Genomic DNA, 25,812 nt, shown 5'->3' on the forward strand with positions numbered 1-25,812 from the left:
TTCCTATCAGAACCATTATAAAAGTCTATAAGCTGCAAATCTTTATTTTTCTTTACATCTGGGGTTCCCCCCCCCCCACTAAATCAGATACTTACTATTTCCTCTTCAATTTTTGCCTTCCTAATTTATGTTCAGAAGATTTTATGCACTTTTGGAATTAACATTTTAATTTAATCTATGTGTGAATGACTCTTCAAGGCCATGGCAAACAATTTGTCAGTTTGCTGAGGCCTTTGAATTAGTGCCCAGCCAGGCTGGAAACTAACATGTCATTTCGCCACTGAGCAGGCCTGGCTCAGCTCGGCATCTACATCCCAACCCTGTTTGATTTCTGTTGGAAACCCCTGGTCAAAGACTGATTTTATAGGGTAAATCATATGCTATGATAATATTCACAAAATGCAAGGGATATACTCCATTAGTATTGCCATACAGTTGCTTTTGGCTATTCAGGGCTAATACACAAGGTGCCTCCTTGATCGTAAATATATATTTGGATGGAGTTATTGATGATTCTTGGAATGTAACGGTTATTCTGAACATTGAACTTATGGGAAACTGTATTTCTAGTTTTAGAAAACTGATTAATAAATTAGCCCAGAGGAACCAAGTCAATCAAAAAACACTGTGATGTGAGCATGGTGCTTGATCACCACCAATAATAATAATAATAATAAAGTGAAATAAAATTAACATGAGGGGAGGAAAGAAAAATAAATAAATCTGGGTTTCTGCCCCAAAATGGCTCACAGCCTTGTAAGAAAGATAGATTTATAAACTAATACCTGCAAAGAGAAGTGATAAATGTATAACAAAGGTGTTCCCAAGCTCTGAGAAGGAAATGCATAACTTGGGAGGTTTTGTGATTAGAATCAAGAATGTTTCCATGACTGAAGTCAGATCTGCAGGGGATTTTGAACAATGTATAGGTTATAAAAGATGAAGAAAAAAGGGCACTCTAGCCTCATCTGGAATTTACTGGAAACTTTTATTTTCTTATTTCCCATTCTTTCTCTTTTCTACTTATATAGGGGCTGGGATTTTTTAATGGCATGAAGTAGGGACAGAATGAGGCATCTTTAATAAACAAAGACATTTGCCAGGTCTCTGAGTCATTTCCCAGAACTCGAGCAATGCCGTCTGCCTGGGCTGGGGCCGTGGCTGGGGTCTGAGGCTTCCAGATGGGTGTGAGGAACCAGCTCTACCTCTGCCTTCACTCATGCCAGCCTGTATGAACGGAGAAAAGCTGTGGGAGAAAGCGAAGTCCGCAGAGGAGGAGAAAGAGAAACACCGCCAAGGTGCTGAGAGTTAATGTGATTAAAACGAGCCCATCTGTGCAGGATCCCCCCTCCCTGATCGTGTCTGTATGCCAGCCTGTATGAACGGAGAAAAGCTGTGGGAGAAAGCGAAGTCCGCAGAGGAGGAGAAAGAGAAACACCGCCAAGGTGCCGAGAGTTAATGTGATTAAAACGAGCCCATCTGTGCAGGATCCCCCCTCCCTGATCGTGTCTGGCAAGTGGGCTCCCCGAGGCCCGCATGGACTGATGGACGTGGCGAATGTGCGGCTCATCCTCAGGCTCCCGCCCCCACTCTAGGGCTCCCAGCCAGGGACTATTCACCGACACATCAGGCAACTTATTAACATATTTTATAGATTCATGAGGTTTAACTTATTCTCTGCCCCCTGCTATAAGCCACAGAGAGGCAGAGTTAGGCACCATTTGGGGGCTGGGAAATGGGAATAGTTAATGGAAGTTTCCCAGTCCAAAACAGGAGACTGAAATGCTGCTCTGGGCGAAGGCCCAAGGCTTTTGGCTTAATTATCCTCACTAGCTCTTGGCTCATCTATATTCTGAGACCGCCCCCCCCCCCCCAACCACTTCTCTCTGCATAGTCTGCTCTAATAGGCTTTGTCTCTGTCCATCAGGCCCACATTTTGTGTTATTCAGTTTTGCCTGTTAACACTTTCCTGAGGGCAGGAGCCGTGGGGGTAGCCTCCTGCATGGCAGCTCTGGTGGGCACCAGCTTGGCCCTACCCCATAAGCTGAGGCATCCACCCTAGAGCTTAAGAATTTTGAGCTGTACTGCTTGCTATCAGCCTCCCAGTCTCTTTATTATGCAGTAATAAATTTCTGTTGGAACATTATCTAGTAAAATAGAGTAACATCTATGTTGGGCTGTGTCACAGACCCTTCAAACCCATTCTATGCAGACTGGGTCACAGACCCCTCATATGCAGGTCGTGAGCTAGGTAATTGGAAAAAGATCCTGGGAACCATTGGCAGGGCTGACATGCTTTATTTGGACACAAGCTCAGCCCCCAGTGGATCAGAGCCATTGCCTTTTATACTAGAGTCAGATTACCGAGGAACACATGGGTGCTAGTCAGATAGCCAAGGAATACCTGTATGCACACATGCAATTAACGTATTTACAACAGACAGGCTGAGCCATGCTCAGCTGGATATGGGGTGAGGGAGCCTGACCAGTCTGTCTCCATTTTCCTCACAATCTATAAGAAAAAATGGACACTAGGAGATTCTCAATTGTCTTTCAAATGATGATGGCAAAATTGTCTCAAAGTGTAGATGTATTCAAACACATCAAAATAATCAGCTGTTCCATAGATTCCCCCCTCTTGTTCATCAAAGATGCCTGGACAACTGTTAATGGGATCAGCGCAGCCAGAATGCCAGCAGAATGGTAGAATTCTAGGGACCTTAGAGGAGCATCAGCTCTTGCAGCACCTTCTACAGTGCCATTATATGCCCCATGCTGTTTGCTTTCCAGAAATGCAAAATATTTCCAATGAGTGTCCACCTACCTTCCTCCTCGAGGAGATGGACACACATGTAATTAAGAAGGGGACAGACTCATGGTTCCAAATGGTGCACAAAATGATCCACTGATGTATAGGAAGAAAATTGATTTTATCCATTCATTAATTTATGCATAAATATACACCATCAGAAAAGTTTGGAGACCCCCAAGCTAGAACCAGACCAGCACAAGACAAAGGCTGATGAATTCCCTGCAATGCTCATCCAAAGCGTGTGTGTGAAGATGCTTCATTGCTGCATCTGGGCTGACTGGAGATTCCCAGACAACGCTTGCACTAGAGCTAACAGGACCTCCAGCAAACAACAGATGTGGAGATGTGCCCTTGGATAACAAGGTTATAAAACTTGTAACAGAAGATAATGAGAAATAATAATCTTTCTGTTTTGCTGAATTTCTAGGTTAGCAGTTATCATTCTAAATCTACCCCCAAATATGGAATTTGAGAATTACTCATTTATTTGCAGTAGTGATATTTGTCTATTATCATTTTTTTTTCTTTTAGATTTCAGCACTAGTTTCCTAAAGAGCTCTACTTGAACAGTTGTGTGATTTATTGATAGATATTCCAATGCATAGAATAAATATTAGAAACCATAAAGAGGGGAAATACTGAATTTTTCATGGTTCATCCCAAGATGATCTGTCACTTGTATTCAAGGCCTCCATTCCTCTCTATTTTTGCTATCTTGCAAAATATGAAATATTCATGTGAAATACCCTATTGAGTCCCACATCCCTGCACATTAAGCATTACCTCCATCAGAATATGTGAGCCTCACACATGTAATCAGTGGATATGCTTCTGCCTAGAAATGCGAGAATTGAAAAGGGGAAACTCAAACAGTCGTGGAAACCTTCCTTGATGCAGTCTCCAGCCAAAGCAATTCCACTTTTCTTTGATTATTCACTATAATCTACCAGATTGAGCTATCCATACATTGGGATTTAAGGTAAAATTCAGTCTTATGAAGTGGAAAGTCCATCAGCCAGAATTATGGTGAATTTGGGGTGGGTGGAAGGGAAATTTGGCTAAGGCAGAATGAGGCTGGTTCTTAATAAAGCAGCAGACTTCCGGGCCAAGATGGTGGAATAGACAGTCCCCAGCGTCATTCTTTCCCACAAATCAACCAATTTACAACTATAAAAAAGCAGTTACAGCCAAGCTGGGGCCACTAGAGCTCAGAAGAGGAGGAGAGATCTACAGAGTACACGAAGGCAGGAGAAGCCATGATGAGATAAGGAAAAAAACACTCGGACCATTTCAAGCTGTGGCTATGTCCAGGCTGGAGCTGCTGGGTGCACAGAGCAGGAGCCGGCAAAAGCCACAGCTATGCCCACCAGATGAAGTTGCTTGGAGGTGACAGGGGAGAAGAGGGCCTTGGAGACCCCCAGGCCAGCAGGACCACTGATAGGGTTCCCGTGGACTCACACAGGAGCGAGGACCCACAACAACTGAAGAAAAGGAGCCAATCAGAGTCCGGTCATTGCAAGGGTCATTGCAAGGGACCGTCCCATGGGAAGTGTTTGCAGCACAGATGGTGGGTGAGACAGGCCCACTGGGAGAACACTGGGGCACAGCAAGGACAGCTGATCTGCACCACTATCAGCAAACGACCACTCAGAAGAGACTGGTCAGGAAAACAGAATTGCATGGGGTGCAGTTTAATGAAAAGACTCAGGCTCAGACCAGAGTTTCAGATCTCTCGAGAGTCAGAAGTACCTATAAAATCAACCATTAAAACCTGAGCTGCACAAAAGCCTTCCCTAGGGAAACAGCAGCAAAGCAGCAATTTAGCTCAACCACACAGCTCAGGTACTGCTTCCCACAGGAACTTCCTCCACTGTAGAAGTAAGCAAAGGACAACAAATTAGTCCCAGTGCAGAGTGTAAATGGTGGGAACAGCAAATAATCCAACACAGAACTGAAAGAAAAAACAAAGTACCCACAACCAGAGACAAAGTTTCATATAAACTGGTAAAGATCTCATTTCACCAAAGAACACCTATATAACACACAGAAGGACCCAAAGTCCCCTGGAATACCAAGACAGAAAAGAGGGAGGGCCAGCGGCCTCAGCAATGCCCCCCGACACCCGCAACCAATCCTGAGGGTGGAGGATGAGGGCCTCAGCAACGCACCCCTAACACACGCAACCAGCCCAGTGGCAACCACCTAGCTGCTGCAGGAAGCGCCCCAGGCTCTCCCAAGCAGGGGTAGTAGGGGCCCTTGGGCCTTGGCCACGCCCCTCCAACACATGCAACCACCCCAGTGATGACCACCAAGCTGCAGCAAGAAGGGCTCCATGTTCCTGAGCTGGGACGATGGGGGGTGAAGGCTTTTCCACACCCCCCTGATATCTGCACCCAGCTCAGCAATGACCAAGCCACTGCTGGAGGCCCCCCGAGTCTCCCCTATGGGAATGAGGGAGCTGCCACCAGCCTCAATCCTGCCCCTCCTCCTCGCTCCTTCTTCCATCCCATTTCCTTCCCCTTTCCCTTTTCCCCCTTCCTACCAACTGCTGCACAACAGCATCATAGAAAGTAAAAAATAATATTAATAAAATTTCATTTTCTTTAAAAAAAAAAAAAGAAAGCAGCAGTTGAAGTGAGAGCTATTCCCCATGGTGTGGCAGGGGAGGTGTTGGTCAGCAGTGGTGGCACCAGGATAGCGAAGGAGGAAGTGATTAGGGGGCACACCTGGCATGAGCAGATGGTGAGTGACTGGAAGGCCAGGTAGGGTGAGTGTCAAAGACAGACAGGGGACTGGAGAGAGAAAAGAAATCTTGTTTAAGAGTTGCAGCAGGGCATGGAATGAGAGGAGAAGAAGAATGCTGTCTAAACAAAAATTGAGAAGCATGACCAACATTAAGAAAGTGGCCCTGTCCCCCTACTCCTGCCACCGTGTGAGTGCCTCTGCACATATTCTTTGAGAAAGGCTAAATACATCTGATTTAGGCTATATTTTTCTGCCAGATTTTTGTGTCATTGAATGTGATATGAAGCAGAAATTGAACCATGTAAAGTTCTTGGTTAATTTTGGCTATACCTATTGAACTTTCTGGCTTTCTGGCAGGCCTTCCTCAAGTGCCAGAATCCTTCTGGTGGCTCACCTGCTCAATTCCAGGTGCACTTAATTTCTTTGATCACCATGGGATGTAACCACCATAATATATCTCCTCTTTTCCAAGAGTCTACCATGACAGAGGAGAAGCCTCCTTAGTATATAAATTAATTTTCACTGGCATCAAATACCAAAAACTATACTCAAAACAGAGAATCAGGTAGAAAAATATCCCAAGTAATTTCCCAACTAAATATGCACAACTGACAATCGTCCACACCTACATACATCCTTAACCTACTTCCTTGTGCCACAGCTGGGTACATGGCCCTGAGAGCCATTTGATGATTCCAGGATCTGTTAGAGGGTGTCTGGATTCAGAAAGACAAAACTTGAATGAGCTATGAAGGCCTCGTTGTGTTCAACCTGGGGCCAACATCACACCAGAACCAACTGGTCTGCTGTTGATTGATGCAGTCAAAATGTCTTATCCCTCAGTCCCAAAGAGTTTTAGTTTGCTTTGGTACACTGCCCTAAATCCTAACAAGTTGTGATGTGCTTGTTTTATGGAACAGACACAGCAGTGATGTGCAGAAATCTCACAGTCCTTCCAGCTGAAGATTTGGGATGGAGCCCACCCCTGCCTGTGTCTGCCCCCGTCACCTGGGCAGACCCCTGCTTCCCCCCAGATTCAATTTCTTCAACCATAAAAATGAAGAATAGCTAGTCTTCACCTCATAGGATTGTTTATTTTTCTGCTTGTCTTTTAAATGCAAAATTTTATTTGATATTTTGTGAACTACAAAAGTAACCCGTGCTTGTTTTACCTAATGAAACAGGTGCTAACACCTGTTACCAAACAAAGCTGAATAAAGGCAAATGATTGTCTCCACTGCCAACCTCCTGATATAGGCAATGCACGCAGCCAATGTATATCCATCCACCCCTTGCTCCTTGATCATATAAACATAGATAAATAAATATAGAGAAAAGCATTTTTTTTTTTTTGGTGGCTAACTGGTATGGGGGTCTGAACTCATACCTTGGCATTACCAGCATCACATTCTCCCAAGTGAGCTAATCAGCCAGCCCTAGAGAAATTTGTTTGTACTAAAATATATATACAATATATATTTATTATTCTGCAATGGGATTTTTATCTCAATAATACTCAACGTAGTATCGTTTTGAGCAAATGAAATGAGACTCATGAAAGAGCTTAGTTAACTGTCGTTACCACTCTCTGAGGCTGACACGACTCTCAGGCAGTCTGTGAGCTGGTCAGTCGGCCTTCTCTCCCTAGCCTCACTGAGAGGTCAGCCGAGTGAAGGACAGAGTGAGTGAGTTGATTGAACACTAATGACGTCGGTTGTTTTGCTGCATAGAGTTGTGCCGTGGGCCCGACCTGGATGAAGTGTGTGTCAGTGGAAGCACTATGAACACCCAGGGGCTGGAGAAGAAGAGCACCAGGACCACTTTGTCCCTGCTTGTCCCCAGAACCAAGTATGCTGCCTGGCACAGACTGGCCGGCCAATAAGTGTGGGATGAGATAGGAGAGATGTTGCATGAATTAATGAATAAATCAGTAAACTTTAAAAGAAATAAATGAAGGTACAAACAAGACCACAAAGACCATTTATTTAAGAAGTGTTGTGGTCAAAATAAGGAAGAAAATAACACAAAGAAATAGGGAATTTCCTCAAAGAGATTTGAGGATGCATTTGAATAAGCAATGAAAACAGTTTGCCAACATGCTGAAGGCTGCTGCGGGGGACCTGCCCTTGTGCCACCAGCCAAGGGAGCTCCAAAGCTGAATCGGAAATCAGGCTTCTCATTTACAGTCTTACATTAATACAGTTTAACATAATTCTCTGGAAACTTCCTCAGGGAATACTGCCTCTGAAAGCAGCTGACTCACAGAGTTGAATGCCTTAGTTATACTTTATCATATTTCTTTAGGTCTCCAGAGGCTCTCAGGCTTCTCTCGCATAACTTCCAGACTCTAGATGCTCTGTACTCTGTGTGTTCAACTTAATTGTACATCTGCAAACTGACTGTTAAAGATGCAATGTCCAAAGGGCCTAAGACTGACATGAACTAGAGTTTCTAAGAATAATTTCCTAATCCCTTGATATTTGCTGTTTACCTGTTAGTAATGCTAAAGAAGCATATTAATATTGGCTTGCTAAGGTAAAGGGAAGGAACCTATCTGTTATTTATACAAGTCTGGAACCTTCAAAGCTGATTATTATCTTATATCTTTCAATCACTTTCCTCCTTTTCATTTCATCGAACTCAAATTCAACATGGGAACTCCAGAGTCAGACTGCTGGATTCAAATCCTGACTCCAAAGCATATTGGCTGTAGGTCATAGGGTAAAATATTTAATCTCTCTGGGCCTCAATTTTCTCATCTGTACAATGGAACTAGTAATATTTCCTTTCATAGGGTTGTTATAAGATTTAATAGATATGATTACAAAAGCATGTTAACAGAGGGTCTGGCACGTGGTGAACACCTAATAAAGGTTTGAAAAACAAACTTTAAAAAAAATCATTGTTATTATTTTAGGAATGATGCTTATTAATCATTAATTTATTTTTATATTTAATACTCAAAAACATATGCAACAGAGTATGCAAGTTGAGAGAAACAGAAACTTAAAAGTAGCATCCAAAGTAGCGTTGTTTTTGCTTGCTTGTTTGAAGTGGATGGTGTTTTGGTTAGGATGGAAATTCCTTTCTGAGGCAGACTCTTTGAAATATTGAAAATAACTAGAAGGATGCCCAGGTCCAACCTCTTCAATGCACCCCCAGCTGGAATCGCTGCTTAAATTGTGCACTGAAGAGCTGTAAAGGCATAGCTATGTCACCACAAGCATAGCTCTGTTTAACACCCAGCAGATGGAGATGATGTGGTGTGGCCCGAGGGCAGGGTGAGGGGTGGTATAAGACAAAACTCCCTGAAATAAGGACAGAAATAAAGCAGTACTACAGCAGAGCTGAGAGTATGCTCTGGTCCTCTCAGAGGTCATGGGAAACATCTGGGGTGGTTCTTCCAGGGACAGAGACGTGCTGCACACACACAGGATGGCCCATAGCAGCTGCTCTTGGTGAAAGCAATTCTAATTGCTGCTGAGCTGAATGCATGGTGTTTCCAAACTGCGCTAACTCCAACACGCGGGGACTATGGAAGGGCCTAACCTTTCCAAGCTGTGATTCCTGAGCTGGAACCATTCCTAGGTGCTCCGTAGGCCGTCTACCTCCGGTGGGTGCAGTGTCTAGTAGAACAGGATGCCAAAGAGTACTGGTTTGTTATAGGACCAACTCCACAGCCCCTCAGTCAATTTTGGTTTCTTTCTCTGGAAACAAAACAATGGGGCGTGCCGTAGCTGGATTTGCATGTCAGAAGCCAATGATTATGGTTAAATCTGAAAGGACAGTAGACGTTACTCATCCCCTCTGAGATGATGCCAGGGTGCTCATTCTGATGACATGGGAGGATCTAGCCAAGGAGGATCCTGGCAAGGCTCGGCTCCCAGTGCTGCTTCCTGCTGTGAACACACAGGTTGAAACCCCAGACCCTTGTCTGAAGATGTTGGGCGTTGGTCACGAAACTGTGTTCAAACAGTGAAAGTTTGAAATAGTGAAAATTTTCTTACTTGAGAAGCAGTGTGAACGGGATGACCCTACCTCAGTTCTGAGAGTGTGATTCTTTTTGCCAGCTTGACTTATTTTTTCTTTTGAAGAGCATTTTCAGTCAGCTTTAAAGATCCTTAAAAATCGAGTCCATTGTGTTCAACTTTCTAATTTGAAGCCAGGAATAAAAACTTCAAGGACTTTTCAATAATCTGAACTGATGTCAATTGAAATACACATATACAAGCGCATGTGTGAAACTGGAGATTACACATCTGCTAACAGAAAATGAATCCAGCCATTCGACAGCTGTTTACCAAGTCCCTTCTATGTGCCAGACATTGAGCTGGGTGCTGGGTTTGCAGAGTGCAGAATACATGTGATCTCTCAGTCATAGGGACTGGGAATCAGAGGAGAAGAAAACATAAAATATATAATTAAAGATCATATTTAGTGCTACAAAGAAGATAAAATGATCAGTGCAATTCTCCGTGGTAAAAAATTCTTAACTAAGCTTTCCTCCAGCTAGTCTCAGCTGTTCTGGGTGATTGCTTTGACTATTGTCTTTTTAAAGCCTAATTGTTACCGAGTGCTTAGTTTTCCACCTGAAAACACGAACCACAGACGTTCCAAAGAGGAACCGTCTACAGTGTGAATAGGGGGAAGACAAGGAAGGGAAAAAAGTAAGACACTGGGACAGTCATATAGGGAACCTTTGTAACAGAACAGAGTCTTTAAAAACCCATGTGCTCTGAAAGATGAACTAGAATGTAAAAGCATAGGAAACCCCCTAGCAGCAGGCTTCCCTGGTCTATTCTCATGAGTTGGTTCAAATGACAGGAGGCATTTAAAGAGGGAAAACAGAGATAATGTAGAAGTGGCCATCATACCACCCACCATGCTGTTCTCCCAGCCCTGTCCATGGGGACTATCCTCCCAGCTAGAGATGCTCCAGGGAGAGCAGGGTCACCAAGAGGGAGCCCTTTTGGACCGAATATTGAATGCTCCTGGCCTCCAGCGTCCACTGAATGTTCGCAATGGGAGACTAGGAGGACCCAAGTGCAATTTAGAGTATTATTGAAATGAACACAGTGGGCCTTGCACTGAGCTATCCCCTCCTCCCTGGTCTGCCCTGCAGAGGAGACCACCTCCCCACTGGCCCACTTCTGCCAGCCCCAACTCCAACCCCTCTCTCAGGCCATGGCATCAGGACTAGGCACTTACTTCTTTATTAGCTCCTATAATCCTGATACTCATATACTCATGAGGATTTCACTGCTTTAGCTTCAGCAGAATTTAATAACACTAAAAATTACAACATTCATGATGCCAGGCCATATAGAAAATGATCTAATTCACAGAACCCTTTAATGATGCTCATTAGCTTACTCCAAACAGATTCATTATGATTTTTACATCTTTTCTAGGGCAGGGCAAGCATAGACATTTCTATAGGGAGTTCTCCCCATAGGGAACACCTGCTTTCCTTTTCGCACCTAATTATAAAATATCTTCCAAAGTATAAGCTGGGCAGTATTATATAATTGTGCATGAAAACATTTATTCAGTGAGGGGATGACTATTAATGGCAAGTATGTCCTAAATCTGATGAATGATGTGTCAAAAAATAAGTATTCAATTATAAACCTGTAGGGAAAAATTGAAAACTTTGTCTGTGCACCAAGTTCTACAAAATGGGCATATGTGTACTGCCCACACAGATTTTATACAGATTCTTAGGGTATTGTAAAGTGTGCTTATTGGCCACTAACACACAGGCTCACATAAGCAAAACCTAATTTCGTTCAGATTAGAGTGAACTGAACTGAGATGGAACTGTAGCTTGAGCAACATATTAAAGGATTGAAATGGTTAATTTTCAAATATGGGAATAATAATCTTCTATATGTAGCAAAGGCATCTAATACAAATAGAGAGTAATCTGCAGAGACATGGAAACACTTGTCAACATTTTATAAGATTATTATGTGAGGCTCCAGAACTCAACCGCCTGTCCTCATCTCTTCCTCGCACACTCACCTGAAAGTAGCACACACATACATACATACGCACACTGTACGAAGCCACCCGTGACGCTGTACTGTACACAGATTTACTTGTTGAGCTATCATAATGGGGAGGACTCATTAGCAAATACACTAATTAGTTTTTTTCCCATAAGTTGTCAGCTGTAATCATTCTTCTGTTTGCCCCGATTGTCTGCCGTTATTACCATCATCAGTACCTCTCAGTGAATGCTTGGATTTCACAAAGGTCTGACACTTACCCATGGAGTACAGCCTCTGGTGTACTGAGGGTTGTGTTAAAAAGCACGGAATGTTCTTTGATGGATGGCTACTCTTTGGCATAGAGCACTAAAGTAAAGGATGACTTCATAATTCTCTTGTTCTACATCTTCAGCAGCAAAGAATCATAGACACAAACACATAGACAGCAAAGTAGCTTGGACTAATTTCCCTGAACAAGTTGTAATTAGCAGATTGCTTATTTATTGCCAGAAGCTTTATTAACTAAGTAGTAGTCTATGCATACTTACCTTGAATTACTTATAAAATTGTACTTGCTCTCCTAGATCCCCTAGTAGACAAATATCACACTTATAGCATGTATAACATTGCTTTAGTCATTTTTTACCTTGTGTCTTTCCTCCACCAAATTGTGTCTCTCTCAAGGGAGGCCACACAGTCACTTCATCTTTGTATCTCCAAGATCCCCAGGCACAGGGTGTCTTAGTCTAATTAGATAAATGGTGGCAAAGAACTCAATGTGCATACCAGTTACTCTGGCAAAATTTGGGTTTTCTTAAATTGGGACTGTTCACATAAAGGAAATTCACATAGAGGATTATATCCTTACCTTTTAGACAATGCAAATGCAATTAGCTCGTTCTCCTTGCTATGAGTTCTTTATCCACATGGATATTAAGAATAGAGTTTGAAAATGACTACTTATATCTGGGCAAAGGGCTCTAGCAGTTTTTGATCCTCCTAATGTATCTGGTTCAGCTCCCAAAGCATCTGATTGCACTTGCTCTGTGCATAGCAGCAGCAGTTGCACTCGCCCTCGCGTAGGAGCCAGCCCTGTGTTCCTGGCTACACCACCCACCTGTGGTGTGCTAGGATTCCCTTTCAAGAAAGAAGCCTTGGTTATAAAATGATGTTAAAATTTTAGAATGACTGAAGGGTTAAATCAGTAAAGAGGGGTTGTTTGGGGAGATAATGAACACTAGAGTATTGGAATAATCATGTTTATCCTTCGTACAAGTGCAATGAGACTGGGAAACGAGGAGACTCTGCCAGGGCTGGTAAGGAGTCCTGCTCTCCATCTGGGGGCGCGCCAGTAGATGTGCTACATGTAGCAGAGAGCACATGGCCTTCGTTATGACCTGAGTGTATGGATAGAGTAGGAAACCTGTTGGGATATCCCACCTCTCATCCAAACCAGAATAGTCATCACACATCTCAGAAAAGGGCTGCTCTGCTCTCAGCCCTACTGGAACGTGGGGCTCCTGGTCAGCAAGATTCTCACTGGCCCCTCTGGTGGGAGTTCCAGGTCACATTTCAGTTCCACCTATGGCCAGTGCAAACAGAAGTCCTACCCGAGCAGACCACACACATACCCTCCGTGCTGTGTAGAGCCACATTTACCAGGCTCCAGAAGCCACCTTAGCCCTGTGAGGGTTCATATCCATTTACCTGATGAGTCTAAGGACCCATTGCTTTTAAATCCCATCATGTGAATTTCCAACCCAGAGGCTAAAATTCAGTAATATCCATACCACAGCATCTGTGCATCAGTTAGGGTCCAACCAGGAAAACAGAAACCACTCTAAGTATTTAAAAACAGAGGCAACTTAGGTTAATGCAAAGAATTGCCTGGACCACATGGGTGAGGGCAAATCTGAGGAGCCAGACAGGGCTGATGAGATAAGCCAGAGATCAGCAAGAACAGGAAGCAGGGCTTCCGGAGGCTGAGAAACAAAGGGTTCCTGGGGCCCAGGGACTGGATCTGAAGAGGTCTGTCCCGAGGGAGCTGGAGCCTCAGAGGAGAACCTGCCACTAATGGAGAGACCCCCAGGTAGAACCACATGGGGGACATGCCCTGGTCTTCCCCCTTGTCCTGCCCACCTCAGTTTCCACCAAGAACTCCTTTGGGCTGAAGAGCAGCCAGGGTGATGTGGTCAGGACGGGCAGGGACAGACCCCTGCACTACAGCTCTGAGCAGAGGAAGGGGGCATAATGGACCCAGCCTGGGGCATGTAGGCTACGACACACACACTATATATAAGGTACTATGACAAACAGGGAAAATAAGAATATGGAGAAGACACATAGACATCGCAGGGTGGAAACAGCCTGGTCACACAGGCAAGCGCAGGTGTCCTGCCACAGAGCGGGAACCAGGTGAGGAAAGGCTCGAGAGAGGGAAACGCAGGGTGTGTCAGTCACCAGGCCCTGTGGATGATACACACCGATCTGCCCAGTCCTCACAGTCACCTGCAGAATCTTACCAGGAGGACACTGGGAGCAGAGAGGTGAAGTAACTTGCCCAAATCCACCTCTAAGTGGCAGCATAATTTCTGTTCCTGCCACACAATGTCACATTCTTGAGGGTTTCCGTAAATGTACCCTTTTTGGTAACACATTAGAGGAACAGAGTGAGTTGGAGTCGTGGACTGGGAGGAGGTGGCCGCTGGCACCTGCCTGCCTTCCAGGGCAGCTCCTCCTCGGGACAGGGCGAGTGCCACCCTCCGAGGGCCCCAGACTTGCACATGGACATTCCCAAAACACGTAGGACCCAGCTCCTCATCTGCTCCCGGAGTAACGACAGAAAAACAACTGGAGCGTTACCCTGACGATGGTGTCTTCATTTTTGTAGGAGATAAAGCAAGGGAATGAATCTTTCATGATGGATTTACAAGTTTCAGAGAAGGTGATTTGCTGTCACCCCTCGGATAACACCCCATAAGTCATGGCTGAGCTGAGAAGGCTGACTTTAGAATTATTCCTTTTTGAAAACTTGAATCCATTTAGCCCTGAATTTGGGAGGCCTATTGATACCAAAGAAGAGAAAATCCAAAAAATATGACATATATCAATTGTGTGCTGAGGTCTGTGGTGCGTGAGAGTGTCAGTGTGTGTGTGTGTGTGTGTGTGTGTGTGTGTGTGTGTGTGTGTCTGTGTAAGGGGAGGGGAAGAGAAAGAACATAAGAAAACCTTTATCATGAACAAATATTCAGTCACAACCCTATAGCTAATGGATGAAATGTTAACATAAAATGAAATAAGAAATGATGGCAATGTTATAATATCCAGAATAAGAGCCCTGGAAATGCTTATATACCTTCTGAGTGTCTTTACCTTTAAGTAGTAGATTTCTCATTTTTTGAGTAAATACTTCATGGAGGGCATGTAGCTAGGACAGCAGATTTGAATTGTGCTGAGAGAAAAAAAACATTCTTGCCCTTGTAGCTGATTAAGAAGCTCCCAGGTGATGTTATCCTGCAGAGAAACATACACATATGTAAGCATATATATGTGTCTGTATGTATGTATGAAATCTTTATATCTAAAATCATTTCCTTTAAGATAATAGCTAATTCTGAAAGTCTCTAATTTGAAATAGAATAGCTTATTGCTATAATTTTTAACAAATACAGTGGTATTTGTTTTTGTTGATATAAAATACAAAGTATTTGTGAGAATTTGTATTAGTAATAAAAACAGGAAGAACACTTTCCCCAAGGTATATTATAGTAGTGGTGGTAAATTTCCTCTAATAGAAAATATGTAGTTTTATTAGTAATAATCTTCTCTTCCTTGGCCCCAGAATTCCTAAAGATTCTCATAGCTGAGTTAAAAGTACAAACAGTAGAATTAAAAATTTAACAAGTCCTATTAGTGAGCTGTCATTTTTTATGCAATCATTTCTATCTTATTAGTTTTGCTTTGTTTATAACTATCAATATAAGCTGCTCTTTTCATGATAAAAATTACTCAAATATTTATAATTGTTGACATTTACTAAGGAGCTGACTGTGCTTTTTAAATTGTGCCCTTAAAACAGCACTCAGACTCAGACGCAATACACAAATGTGTCAAGACTGTTGTAAAGTCTACGTACCTGTCAAAACTCTTTTGCATGTATCTTTATGAATCATAGATGTATGAATGTATCAGATCTCTAGAGATGCTTAAATCAAACTTTAAATTTCATGGAACCAGGGGGTAGTCATGGAGTGATTTAGCAAACATTTTTTTGGATCGTGGAGTGATTACAAGTCAATATGGTCTCCATCCAGCCTGGCAGACAGGTGAGCAGACAGAAGAGGTATATGAGATAATTTTTCAAAGATGAAGGGGAAATAAAATCTCCCACAAGGGCACTTATTTGTCCTCCACATCCAAGGGATATCTCCCTGCCTGCCCCCCAAGCAAGGCAGCAGACTCACATCTAGGCAGTGAAAATCAATATTCCTCTGCTTGTGTGAAATGACTCTTGGGCCCAATGGGGGCCTGATGCAGGGTCAGATGAACCCAGCCTGGCTCTTCTCTGGGGCCCCGGGTCCCAGGGACCTTCCAGCTGCTCCCATGAGCTCTGCTACCATCAGCATCCTGCTCTCAAGAGACAGCAACTCAGTGCTCGATGTGTTCTCACTTAAATGAAAGATTATGCTCTATTCTAACCTCGGATGCATGTGGGTGTCATTGATACTCTGAAAGATGGTGCGGTCTAAGAATTGAAGTGGAAAATAGACTGACTCCTCAGGAGGAGGTTCAATTCCTCTGTTCTTACTTGATTCCAGCAAGAAATTAGTGGGATTCTCTTTCAAGACCTAAAGACCACAGGCAAGCTGGGTTAAAATATGAATAACAGAGATATTTCAAATGATTAAAATGCAGTTCTAATTTAAAAAAAGACAAAATAACTTTTTTTCCATTTCAAAACAATTTATTAGTGCAAAACTCATTTCTGCCTTTAGCTTGAAATATATCAATGTTAAGTCAACAATCTTATATTAAACTGAGAATAGATATTAAGGAAAGAAAACCTTAGGGGAGAGAGAGATGAATTTTGGACTTCCTGTGCATAGGAGCTCATTTTTACTATCAAAAATTCAGACATATGACTAATTGTTGTCACTTGTAATCTGCTTTTAAAGCACAGCACATGTGTGACTTAGGAACACTAAAGGGACCTGCCGATTACAGAGAAGAACACATTTTGCTCCACGGGTTAATTTCTCTGGTTAATAACAGATATTGTGAGAGTTCACAAACTGACCATCTCCTATGCGCAGGGGTACTTTATCTTACAACTAAACTAGGTGGATTTTCTTTTCCTAAAGAAAGTACAAAGACAAATAAAAGGATGAGGTTACCAACAGTAACTGAATTGGTCAAGTTTTAGAAAACTGAACTCATATTAAAACCTATATCTAGAAACTTCTTAAAATTGCATGCTTGCTGCCTAGACCTATGTGATGTTCATAATAGACTTATTTAAAATAGTATATAACAATACTTAAATCGTCACATTGCCAACTCAAGTCTGATAGATCCGATACCTGAAATATATTGTTTTTTGACTTACACTGAGAGGCCAGTAAGTCCAAAATTTCCTCTTGTGGAATTTCTAGAATGTTAGTTTTGGTTAATAGATAATTTCCCCCAAATGGATCCTGTGGTTGAAAACACTTGGAAATAATGTATTAAACAAAGTTCAACAGGTTTGTTGCCTATGGGACTTTTTCAAAGGCTTTAATTAAGTAGGCAGATGTATTCCTTTACTTCCCAAGAAGAGCGTTTAACTTGGAGCCCTTTTCTGTATGTATGGAGACCCTCCAGATCAACAGTCAGCAGGTCTCACTTTGGGAAATGCTGGTTTAGTCCATCCATCTCTGCAGACATCGCGGGGATTCCCATCTCTGGGTTTTGACACTGCTCCCTCTGTCTGACACCCCCACATGGCCACATGGCTTCCAGCATAGCTACCTGCTACCTGGCCAACTTTTAAAAATTCTAGTCCCTTCCTCAACTCTCTTTCTAGCTTCTACCTTGTTTATTTCCAATGTATCACCTTCTAGCATTTTCTATTAACTTTTTCATTTCGTTTCTCTCTCTCTCCTAACTAGAAGGTAAGCTTCTTGAATGCAAGAAGGGATTTTTATCTCTTTTGTTCTTTGACTTATCCACAGGGCCTGCAATTTTAGGAGCCTACCAGGCTAGAGCAGGCACTCAATAAATGTGTGTTGAATAAAGACATGGTAAATTCAAACTATCCATGCCAGAAAATTCCTGTGTCTTCCAACATGGTTAATTTGTTTGTTGGTTTAAATAATTATCGAGTACCTCCCATGTGCCAAGTTCTGTACTCATTGCCAGGACATCCTTTTTGGTGAACTGTAGAAGAGTTAATATCTTCTGGTCAAATGCTTCTGTCCTCAAAGACAAGTACTCATTTGCCGATGTGCTTCTGGCTCTTGGGTTTGGCCAATCCAGTTCAACTGTGCCTCTTAGGTTTTGTTTTCTAATCACAGCACCTTTCTGTGTCTTAAGAAAAGTATTCCTCAGAATAGGTGACCAACAGCTAAATAAGGTACTAAACACCTTGATTAGAATGAATAGGAAGTGTGAGGTCTTTTTCAAATGACTTGGGTTATCATTAGGACTAAATTCCTGGACTAGACCTTAGTGTCAAAGGGTAAACATTGCTAGAACTCGTGAAATTACTGTTCATTTAACAAACACAACATAGCTTTATTGAACACTGTTATGGGATAATTGTGTCCACCTGACCCAATTCAAATGTCGAAGTCCTAACCCCTAGTACCTCAGAATGTGACTGTATTTGGAAACAGGGCCTTTAAAGAATTAATTAAGGTAAAATGAGGTCATATGGGTGGGCCATAATCCCATGTGACTGGGTCCTTATAAGAAAAGGAGATTAGAACACAGACATGCATGGAGGGAAGATTATGTGAAGACAGACACTGGAAAGAAGACAGCCATCTACAAGGCAGGGAGAGAGGCACTCAGATGGAACCAACCTTGCCAACACCTTGATCTTGGGCTGCCAGCCTCCAGAACATGAGCAAATTAATTTCTGTTGTTTAAGGCACTACTGTGTGGTACTTGGTTATGGCAGCCCTAGAAGACTAATACAGACGCTTATTTTATAAATAGATGTAGCAAAATCTCGTTCTTGACCTTAAGGAGCTTAAAGTTTGAGGCAACAGAAATAAATAGATACTTGCAATTCTGTGCAGTAACTCTTCCGATAGAAATGCTCATGCAGTGCCCTGGAGCAGATCCACCGGGAGCATCCACCTTCGTGGGCTTTGAGGCTGGAGGCAAAGCTGGGAGGGTGTGGCCCTTGGACTGGGTTTGACAGGCAGTTAGGAGTGAAGATGCTTGAGCAGGGGTTCCAGGCAGAGCAAGCAGCACATGCTGAGTAGAAATGGTCAGAACTGGGAGAATTTTGGTAGAAACTTGGTGGGCTATGGTGTGGTTGCAGGAAATAAAGCTGAAATGAACAGAAGCCAGATCATCAGGGGCTTTTATCTCCTCCAAGTAACCATGGGTTTTACCTAGAGGTGATCAGGAGTCACTGAAGTGCTTAAGCAAGGTTTACCAGGCCTAAGTTTTAAGGATATCTCTTAGGATGTACAGGAGAAACCAGAAGGAGAGAGACCAGCAAAGAAACTTGTACAAAAATTTAGACAAAGAATGCAGAAGGCCACACCTACAGTTAGATGTAAAGAAAAACCATGTAAGAGACACCAAAGAGAGTGAACCTCAGAAAGAACAGTGAGCATGAATGAAAAACACCCCGTGAGAACTTCGGTGGGAGGGGGAGGAGACAGAGGCTTGGCATATGGCTCCTGGGTTACCGACTGGGCACTGTCCCAGAAAGGAAAAGCAAGACAGAGCAATAGAAAACAAGTCCCCCCCAGGGAAATTTTTTTTAAAACTTTAATTTTGGGAGGCACCTCTGAATCTTTCTATTTGCAGGCATGTGTTGTTAAAAGATTTTAGCCATTTGTAGTGAATTTGGATTTTGGTTTTCTAAAATCTCCTTAGAGCCATAGTCAATGTAATTTCTGAATATTTTCATTCTTTAGCACATTTCGACTCAATTCCATAAACATTTGATATTCTATTACAGGGTAGCCAGTTACTAGAGCTTGGTTTTTCTGTTAAGGCTGAGGGCTCAATCTCAGGATGTCGATTCTTCTCTATCTCCACTCACTTCCTGGGTGACTTCACCCAGTTTATGGCTTTAAGTAGCATCTACAAGCTGATAAGTCCCAAGTTATTTCCCCTGCCTGGATATACCATACCCTGTGTGGATAGTATCCAAGTTCATAGGGACAAGATAAGCTATGCTGCATGGGTTTTACTAACAGAATGAGAGTTTATTTCTCACTCCCACATAATCGTCTACTGCTGTCCCTGGCGAGGCAGCTCACTTTAGGCATGTTTCTCTCCTCCAGCAAGTGGCTCTTAGGCTGGGCTCCTTCCATTCTGGGGTTCTATCATCTTCTAGGGCCTTGGAGTCCTTCACTTCCAGCCACATGCACAAGGGGAAAAGAGCATGGAAGATTCGCAGCTATTTTATATCCGGGTCTGGAAGTGGTGGACCTTACTTCCACATACCTTCCATTCTCTGGAACTTAGACATCTGGCCTCACCTAGAGGCAAGGAGGCTGGAACACATTATTTAGCATGCTCCTGGGAAGAGGAAAACAGAGTGTTGGGGAACTCCACCAACTCCATTGCAAGGAAGAAGGAGCAGTTTATGACTTTGTTTAACCCTGTCCTGACAGATCGTTCCTACTGTTTATTTTGGAGATGGGTTATTGGCAGTTTTTGAAATGGAGAAGCAGTGCGTGTTTAGTGATTAGAACATGAAATGTGCTCAAATACAAGGAAATTCCAGGCTGACTCTACTCTCCCACAGAATAAGGCAATGATACAATGAATACATCTGCACTATGAAAAGCACAATGTTCTGCAATAAGGCAGGACCATCTGCAATACTTCCAGAGTGCTATTAAGAATATTTGCTCATTCTGTTCTAATAATAACTTTAATTCCCTTTAAATGACAACACTTTTAAACCATTATCCTCTTATCAAAGTCATGTCAAGCATGTGCAGCTAAGCAAGAACAGGAAATTTTAACTTGGATTTATGATGAAATGTTTATGGTTTTATCTGAGTTAGTAAGCATATGCATCCTTAAAAACCCACATGAGGTTGGCCAACAGTCTGAATTTTACCATGTAGAGAGTTTGAGTGAGGCAGTAGAAGGGTAATATAGTAGAGGAGACAAGAGTTTGGACCATAAGATCTGACAGGTATGGATTCAAATTCCACTCAGCTTCTTACTTGCTGAGTGAACTTGGGCAAGTTTTAACCACTCTAAGTAAAGTATCTTGATCTGTAAAATTGGGATAATATAAATAATATAATATGGCACCTACTTAATATTGTCATGAGTGTTACATGAGACAACACATGTAAAAGTGCTCAGCATAGTTCCCGCTGCATACTAAGTGCCCAGGAGTTCCTAGCTATTAAATTATCTTTACTTACTTTAGTGTTTTCTCTTAATTATACCTATTAAGACTTTAAAACGTTATTATTCTTGCTTGTTGCAAACTTAGAGACCAAAGGCATTAATGTGGTTAAAAGTTCAACATTTGCCATAAAGGTTTGCTTTGAATGGTTTCTGTGTTCCTTCCATCATGCTTTCCTCTCCAAGAGACATCATGATGTTGTGAGTTTAAGCTCTAACTGGCAGGTTGAATCATATGAAGCACACTGTCTCTTCTGGCATTGATTTCCTCAGCAAATCAGTGCTTCAAGCAATCTGGGTTTCTCCATGAGTTAGCTTTTAACTAATGAACAACAATCATCTGTTTACCACTTAGGAGCCCTGTGAGAAACTTGAATGAAGATGAAGTATTGTGGGGGCCAGCCCGTGGCTCACTCGGGAGAGTGTGGTGCTGATAACACCAAGGCCCCGGGTTCGGATCCCACATAGGGATGGCCGGTTGGCTCACTGGCTGAGCGTGGTGCTGACAACACCAAGTCAAGGGTTAAGATCCCCTTACCGGTCATCTTCTAAAAAAAAAAAAAAAAAAAAAAAAAAGATGAAGTATTGTGTACTAACTGTAATGTATTTGCTATTTAATAGTCAAATATAAACGCTTTTAAAGGTCACTGTGGTTAGAGAAGCTGGGAGTGATTTTTATGGCATATTAAGTTTCCATTGCTTGAGCTCAGCTCTGCTGACTCAGAGTGACAGGCTGGATGGATTTGCATTCCACCCCTTCTCTCCGCCCAGCGCTGGCAATGGTCACCTCCTCGGTCATCTCACCTGGCCAGCAATGGGATTGACAGAGCCAGGAGAGGATGCAGTTGTCCTATTTGGAGTTCTGTTAAGTAGGAAGTAAAAAAATCAATTATATTATATTAGTTTTCCTGTTACTAAAGGATTTTCTACCAGGCACAAGGCAGATATTAATGTAATCAAGATATTCTTTAAATTGATAGTCATATTTTCTGTTGCCTTGGCAGAAATTTGACAGCTATGCACCACAAGATGATTTCTCATCTATTTTTTTCTTTCCTTCTCTCTTTTCTATTATGTTCTTGTTGTTGTTTAAATAGAAGTCATCCATAAACTTATTCTTGAAAAAAAGTGGGTCTAAGGAAAATGTAGGGATTCCTAGTGACTGATCAACTCTTGAAGACTCTCAAACAGTCACATATATTTAGTCAAAAGCAAAACTTTTGCTGACTATGTAAAGTCTTATATAAAATAAGACTTTTTATTTTGACTTTTAATTCAGCCTTCCCCTGATCTTCACATCTGCCTATCTAAGCTATTTATTAGCTCTGCCCTCAGGAACTGCCATAAATCTGAGAATCTAAACCTTGAATCTTGTGTCTTTCCTTCAAACAGAGCATTGTTGTTTCTGTCTCTCCCACTGGACAATGAACTGACTGAAGGCAAGGAGTGTGTCTTATACCCCCGTACCTTCTACATTCTATTCATACGAGAAGCTCAAAACCGCTTGTGGAACTGTTGAACACAATTAAATATGAAAGGGGCAGTCAAGGAACATTGTTTATGTTGCAGCCAGGGAAAGTTCCAAGCTTGACCTGCTGGCTGAGCCAGTTTAGCTGAGAACCAGTTTTGCTTAATACAGTTAGGAGAATTGCCAAAGACTTAGAAGTGTTCAAGGATCTAGAGAAAACTTTATTCCCTAGCGTGCTCTGATCTGAACCTGCAGGAAAAAACCCTATATCCCTACTAATCCCAAGAGAACACTGGATTGGTACAGCTTCTCAGAGGTCCACAGTGCCTTCTGTTTAAAAAAATTTTTAATTTAATTAATTTATTTATTATCAAAACATAGTTGATTGTACATCTCTGTGGAATACAGAGGTGAACATCAATACCTGTGTGCAATACATGATGCTCAAATAAGTGTAATTAGTATGTTCAACATCATACAATGCAATCGTTTTTCGTGGCTCTTTATGAACAGTGCCTTCTAGGAGCATATATTCTAAGAAAATCCATAGTCCATTGTCAGATGGTGCCATTGTCCAGCTTCCTTCTTAATGAGCACATTCTCTTCTCTCTCATGCTGGCTACTGATTTTTTTTTTAAAGGGTTAGATGTGTAACCGCTTTTGTATGAGTTCTCCATTTCCTCACAAATAGATGGTTATGTGACTTCCACACTAATGACCACCTCATGGTATAATAGAAACCCATCACCATGAAATATAGCATTTTTAGAAGGCACTTCTGCATAAGTGGAGCCCATTTATGCTGCTGAAAATGTTATCTGCCTACTTGGATGTGGGAAATAGATGTCATTGGTAGGACGTGCATGAACTGAATAGATAAAGCCTAACTCCACTCTATGTCCTAACACCACCTGCAGATCTACATACATGCAGTTATATGAATGAATGAGTGTATCTGGCCAAGTCCTGAAAGACACTCAGTCTTCCCTTAGACTAAAGCAAAAGAGGCAGAAGGTTTAAAAGGCAGCTCCTGTGTCTTCCTCTCCCTTTTCTTCTTTGCATTTGTTTTTCAGAGGAATCTTAGTAGAGGTGGGGAGTTCACTGTATTTGCACATTTGAGTGGTCCTGTTCTAGTTTTCACGTAAGAGCTTTAGGAAGAGGTGAGGACATAGAGTTAGAGAGGACAGTCAATGTGAAAGAAGCTTCCTAAGGCAATGTGATTTTGAGTTCATGTGTGTTTTGAACACTGTTGTAAAGCATGTTAGCCCACAGGCATTACACATCTCAGAAAATAGCACTAGTAAGTGCTTCACTGTCTGGCAGGAAACTAAGCCAACTGCCACAAGTAACATCTGCATCTGATTGTCAAAGACAGAGAGAGAAAATACTTTTGCCTGTATCATGTTATTCCTAAATTCTGATCAAACACGAGAAAAGGCAGCTGAGTGATTCCCGCACATTGCCAGTGTGGAAATGAAGTGCCAACAAAATGCCTATTAATAAATAAGGCACATTTCTAGTAGATTGCGAGAATCACTTAACACTGCCTAGGACTCCCAAAGAAAATAAAGAGCCCCTTAGACAGAACGTCCTGAAATGTGTCTTGTGCCTCGCAATTTATGATGTTATTTTCATTCGTTTTTAGCATTCCGTGTAAGGCAGAAAAGACCATCCTTAGAAAAGCTTTTACTGTACTTAAATAAATGGCTACTTCCATTTGGGGGAGTTTTGAAATATTTACAATCATCATATTTAAAATTTTTTATTTTGAGATAATTGTAGATTCACATGCAATTGTAAGAAAGAATACACAGATCCCATTTACCCTTTACATAGTTTTCCCAAAACATAACATTTTGGAAAACTAAAGAGCAGTATCACAACCAGGATATTGATTGATACAGTCAAGGTATGCGAGTAGAAATTTCCTTCACCACAAGGATTGTTCATGTTACTCTTTTATAGCCTTCCCCTTTGCCCTCAACCTCTGCCCACTCCTAACCCCTGACAACTACTAGCCTATTCTGCTTCTGTAATTATGTCATATTAAGAATGTCATATAAATGATATGTAACCTTTGGGATTGGGTTTTTTCACTTGGCAAAATTCTCTGGAGATTCATCAGGTTGTTGTGTATATCAATAATTTGTTCCCTTTTATTTCTGAGTAGTTTTCCATGACAAGGATGTACCAGTTTGTTTAACCATTCACTTACTGAAGGACATCTGGATCATTTGCAGTTTGGGGCTATTTTAAAGCTGCTATGAACATCCGTGTACCAGAAGGATGTACCAGTTTGTTTAACCATTCACTTACTGAAGGACATCTGGATCATTTGCAGTTTTGGGCTATTATAAAGCTGCTATGAACATCCGTGTACCAGTTTTGTGCGGACATAAGTTTTTTTTGTCTCCAGGATAAATGCTCAGGAATGCAATTGTTGGATCACATGGTAGTTGCATATTTAACATTTTTAGGAAACTGCCAAATTGTTTTCCATATTGGCTGTGCCATTTTACATTCCCGCAATGTACAGGTATGACCCAGTTGCAATCAACGTAAATGTATGATCACAACATATGAAATCCAGTTTCTCTGCATTCTTACCGGCATTTGGTGTTGTCGCTATTTTTTTTAAGCCATTCTGATAGGTTTGTAGTATCATATCTCATTGTAGTTTTAATTTGCATTTCACTAAAGGTTAATGATGTGGGACATCTTTTCATGTGTTTATTTGATGTTGCTATATTTTCTTCAGTAACATATTCCCTCATGTCTTTTGCCCATGTTCTAACTGGATTGTTTGCTTTTTTACTGTTGCACTTGAGATCTCAGTATATATTCTAGATCCTAGACCTTTGTTGTGATGTGGTTTGCAAATATGTTCTCCCAGCCTGTAGTATCAGCTTTCATCCATTTCACGTGAACTTTCATAGAGCAAAAGTTTTAAATTATAGCAGTATCCAAATTATTATTTTTTTTCATTTTATAGATCATATTTTTTGAGTCAAGTCTAAGAATTCTTTGCCTAGTACTAGATCTTGAAGATTATTTTCTGTTATTTTCTAAAAGTTATGTAGTTCTATGTTTTACATTTAAGAACATAATCCATTTAGAGTTAATTTTTGTATGATATGTGAGGTTGAAGTAAGGTTCATTTATTTGCCTATAGACGTACAATTGCTTCAACATTACTTTCT

The 25,812-nt window shown here is 41.8% G+C and overlaps 1 protein-coding gene across 1 annotated transcript in view; it reads left to right on the forward strand.

The window, feature by feature from the left end:
- The window catches only part of LOC103607711 (clavesin-1), a gene marked incomplete at its 5' end in the record, with an annotated part of 81,577 nt that overhangs the window by 35,138 nt on the left and 20,627 nt on the right, over positions 1–25,812 (forward strand). The window lies entirely within an intron of this gene.

This window comes from Galeopterus variegatus, unplaced genomic scaffold, assembly GCF_000696425.1.
Source record: "Galeopterus variegatus unplaced genomic scaffold, G_variegatus-3.0.2 Scaffold7644, whole genome shotgun sequence".
Taxonomy (NCBI): Eukaryota; Metazoa; Chordata; class Mammalia; order Dermoptera; family Cynocephalidae; genus Galeopterus; species Galeopterus variegatus.